The following is a 4778-nucleotide window of genomic DNA, read 5'->3' on the forward strand; positions in this document are numbered from 1 at the left end:
ATGTATTTTCCGTGTTCTAACCTTTTTTCTCCCAACTAATGGTGTCTTTTTCCCTTTTTACCATTAATGTGAGGAGTATTAAGGATAAGTTTAGAAGACAGTCTGTGTTTGCATTTTTAGATACTCAGAAATGTGATGTTTACATGTTGCAGGAATGCTCTATTCCTTTTTCCAGGTCTTATAGACATCTGGGCCGGCAGTGGTCTCACGGTCCGTCCTATTGGTCTGGTGGGGGTGAGTGTAAGTCTGCAGGGGTCGCCATTCTTATTAGGGGGAGCCTCTTCACACTAGATTCTGTTCAGAAGCTCGTCTGCGGCAGATTGCTTATCGTAGACGGCTCCTGGGCAGGTGAGCCTATTAGGCTAATCTGTGTGTATGCACCCCCTGGTAAGAATGAGCGTTTGGAGCTTTTCCAGACCCTGCGGCTGCAGCTCGCAACCACTAGGGCAGTAGTGATGGCCGGAGATTTCAACTGCCCCATGGAGGAGGATGGACGCAGCACCTGCAACACTGCTAAGCTTGATTTGACATCTAAACTGCTCATAGAAATGGTAACCGAAGCTTCTCTGCGGGATGCTGTGGGCTCCATGGGGGCTGGCTCCGTGAATTACACGTGGAGCCGCCCCGATGGCTCGGTGCATTCCCGCATTGACTTTGTGTTTACCTCTAGAGCAGTGAAGCAGAATAGGCATGCTATGGTTCCCTGCTTCTTCTCTGACCACAGAGCCATTCTCTTCCAAGGAGACCTGGGCAATGGTTTTCCTCCTGGCCCAGGCTCCTGGAAGTTGAACTGTGCTCTGCTGGAAAGGGAGGAGGTGCTGGCCGAGCTGAAGGATGCCTACATCACATGGAAGAATGATAAATGTTATTTTGAATGCATGAGTGATTGGTGGGAATATGTTAAGGCTAACATTCGCAGTTTCTTTCAGGTCAAAGGAAGACAACAGGCGTGCGACCGAAAGAGGAACTTCAAGGGACTGCAGAGACAACTGCAGTCCCTGCAGGACCTCCAACGGTGCGGCTGGGACGTGAGAGATGATCTGGAGGAGACCAAAAAGAGCCTGAAAGGGCACTTCGAGGAGGAATCCAGACGCATCGTCTTCCGTTCCAAGGTGGAGAACCTGGAGAAGGGTGAGAAATGTAACTCTTTCTTTTTCAGGAAACTCCACTCTGGCCACACGCCCCTGACTGAGCTGCGAGATGAGACCGGTATTCCCAGGCAGGGGAAGGAGGGCGTCATGAAGGTCATCACGGACTACTATGGCGACCTCTACTCCCCAAAGACGACGGACAGTGCTGTGGCTGATGAGTTCCTGTCAGGTATCACTAACGCTATTGATCCTGCAGGTAAAGCAGCCATGGATGCTCCCTTGGTGTTGGAGGAGTTGCACTCTGCCGCTAAATCCTTTAGGCAGGGCAGGACCCCGGGCAGTGATGGTCTCCCAGCAGAGCTCTATGTAGCGCTGTGGGACCTCATTGGCCCGGACCTGCTCGAGCTGTACAAGGAGATGGTGGTGGAGGGCAAAATGCCTCCTTCACTGAGGGAGGGACTGATCACGATCTTGTATAAGCGTAAGGGGGAGAGATGTGAGCTGAAAAATTGGAGGCCCATCTCTCTCCTGAACGTGGACTACAAGATCCTGGCCAAGGTACTTGCCAACAGGCTGAAGGCTGTCATCAAGACAGATCATTCACCCGGACCAGACCTGCGGCATTCCTGGCCGCAGGATTGCAGATAGCCTTGCCCTCCTCAGAGACACGGTCCATTACATCAAGGACCGGAACGTGCATGCGGCTCTGGTCAGCCTTGACCAGGAGAAGGCCTTTGACCGTGTCTCACATGAGTTGATGGGTAGGGTCCTGCAGAGGTTTGGGCTTGGTGAAATGTTTTGCACGTATGTTAACCTGATGTACCTTGATATTCACAGCTCGGTGTTGGTGAACGGCTGGAAGACTGACCCCTTTCCTATTCTATCTGGGGTCAGACAAGGCTGCCCTCTTTCACCTCTTCTTTTTGTTTGTGTTATAGAGCTCCTGGCTGTATGCATCAGACGGAAACCAGAGATCAGAGGGGTCATCGCACCGGGTCCAGACCGTAGAGAGGCCAAGTGTTCGCTGTACATGGACGACGTCACTGTCTTCTGCGCTGACCAGAGTTCGGTGACAGCACTCGTCCAGACCTGCGAGAGCTTCGGCCGAGCTTCAGGGGCAAAAGTCAACTGCGGGAAGTCAGAGGCTATGCTGTTCGGGCAGTGGCACCTGTCATCCTCCGCTCCATTCCCCTTTGCTGTCAAGCCGGACTTCATCAAAATTCTGGGAGTCTGGCTTGGTGGTGAAGGTGCGGCCCTGAAGTGCTGGGACGAAAGACTTGCCACTGTAAGGCAAAAAATTGGACTGTGGAGCCTCAGAGACCTTACCATCGAAGGAAAAGCACTTGTACTGCGCAACGAGATCCTTCCCGTTCTGCAGTACACAGCGCAGGCCTGGCCACCTCTGGTCACGGTCTGCAGGGCCATCACAAGGGCAGTGTTTCACTTCATCTGGGGCTCCAAGATGGACAGAGTAAAGCGGACAGTTATGTACAAGGAGCCCCTCAAAGGTGGAAAGGGAATACCAGATATCCCCACCATGCTGCGAGCCTTCTTTGTGTGCAACTGCATCCGCAGGACTTTGTGTGAGACTGATAATGACTCTGCAGGAAACTCCATGTCTCGCTTTTTCCTCCTACCCCTTTGGAGGGCCCTAGGCTGGGCTAAGTGGGACAGCTCCATCCCTTACAACTGGAACACTCCCTGGTTCTACCTGGATGTGTCCAAGTTTGTGAGGGAGCACCAACTGGAGGGAGTTAAACCTGACTTGTGGAAACCAAAGACTATCCACAAGCTCATCAGAGCAAAAGACGTTATGGAGCCTATTCCAGGGCTCCCTTCAGCAACTGCCAAGCAGGTATGGGACAATGTGGCCTCCAAAAGGCTCACAAATAGACACAAGGACATGTCATGGATGGCAATCCAAGGGGGTCTGCCCCTAAGGACATTCATGCACTCCCGTAACCTGTGCAGGTACAGACATTGCCCCTGGTGCATCTCTCACGAGGAAACATCTATGCACTTGTTTTGGGACTGTACTTATGCACAGTTGTTGTTAGATGCCCTGGAAAATGAACTCAAAGACTGTGTGCCAAGGAGCAACCTTTCGTACCACTCGGTACTTTACGGACTGTTTCCTGGCACCCACACCTATGGGGCAATCCAGGAGGCCTGGCGCCTTATGAACTGTGTTAAGGACGCTTTGTGGCTTGCCAGGAATCGCCTCATTCTGCGGAGGGAGAGGATGTCTACCCAGGACTGTCGCAGGCTGATTCACAGCCTGCTAAGAGACTATTCCATCATGGACAGCCCTGAGGAAGAAGAGGACTAAACCCCCCTTCTTCTGCCCCCTCCCCCCATGCTTGATTGTCCAACAAGGACTGGGACAGTGGCCCCTTCCCCCATTTTTCACAGAGACTGATGTTTTGTTGATATGTCCTTCTATTTATTCACCCTTCCCATATATGTGTCTGTCTTTCAATAAAAACTTCAGTTCTGTGATTCCCCCCTCCCTTCCCCTCTACCCTCCACACCCATAGACCTTGTTGATTGTTGTTTTTGTTTAAGTAGTGAATGAATAATGCAAAGTATTATGTATAGTATAGGATGCCTTGTGCTATATGTTTTGCAATGCATTATATTGTATGTTTGATTATGTTTGATAGTGTATTGGGTTTAGGCTGTGCTGCGACACAGTACACTTGTATGTGTGATTTATGTATGTTTTTTGCCATCTTTATGTTAATAAAGAATGCTTTTTTCAATCAAAAAAAAAAATCTGTTCTTATCAGTTTAATATCTGATACGCCCCCTATCTGGGGGCCATATATTAAATGGATTTTTAGAACAGGGAGATGGAAGAAGAGCTTGCTCTGTCCACTCCACGCATTGACCTGGTATTGCATTACTTCCAGGACCGGTGCACCTTTCCTAAACTGTTATCCAAAAATAGAAAAGAACTATTTAACTCTTTCGTTTCACTTTGTTTCATTCTTACAGATTCAACAAACTAGTCTTTTGCCTGTGTCTGCACGTCATGCAATCAAATGACAATACCACCACCTGCTGCGCCTCCTGCACTCACCTGCTTGCACTTTGGCACTTCTTAACACTTCATTTGGTTTATGTACGTAACTACTGAAAATAAACAAGATCTGTTTATTTGAAAAAAAAAAAAAAAAAAGACTGTAACTGGGACCGGTGCGCTGGCGTATGTATATCGACTGTACCTATATTGAATGTAACCTTTGTACATATTGTCTAGATCATGTCCGTTTAAGTACCTTTTTCTTTTATGCTGAATAATAACTTTTTGTGCTTCGGAACCACAACCAAAGCCTGAAAGTGTTTATTGCTGTGTGCGACTATTCATAACGCTAATTAGCGTCATATAAGGTTTAGAGGTTATAGGCAGGATTCCATAGAGGTTATAGGCAGGATTCCATAGAGGTTATAGGCAGGATTCCATAGAGGTTATAGGCAGGATTCCATAGAGGTTATAGGCAGGATTGCATAGAGGTTATAGGCAGGATTCCATAGAGGTTATAGGCAAGATTCCATAGAGGTTATAGGCAGGATTGCATAGAGGTTATAGGCAGGATTCCATAGAGGTTATAGGCAGGATTCCATAGAGGTTATAGGCAGGATTCCATAGAGGTTATAGGCAGGATTCCATAGAGGTTATAGGCA

General features: G+C 48.7%; 1 pseudogene; it reads left to right on the top strand.

Moving 5' to 3' along the window:
- Positions 1–3839: 3839 nt before the first annotated feature.
- LOC148522287 (U2 spliceosomal RNA) lies at positions 3840–4019 on the top strand (annotated as a pseudogene).
- Positions 4020–4778: the final 759 nt, after the last annotated feature.

Source organism: Taudactylus pleione, unplaced genomic scaffold (assembly GCF_031769625.1).
Source record: "Taudactylus pleione unplaced genomic scaffold, aTauple2 ptg000148l, whole genome shotgun sequence".
Lineage (NCBI taxonomy): Eukaryota > Metazoa > Chordata > Amphibia > Anura > Myobatrachidae > Taudactylus > Taudactylus pleione.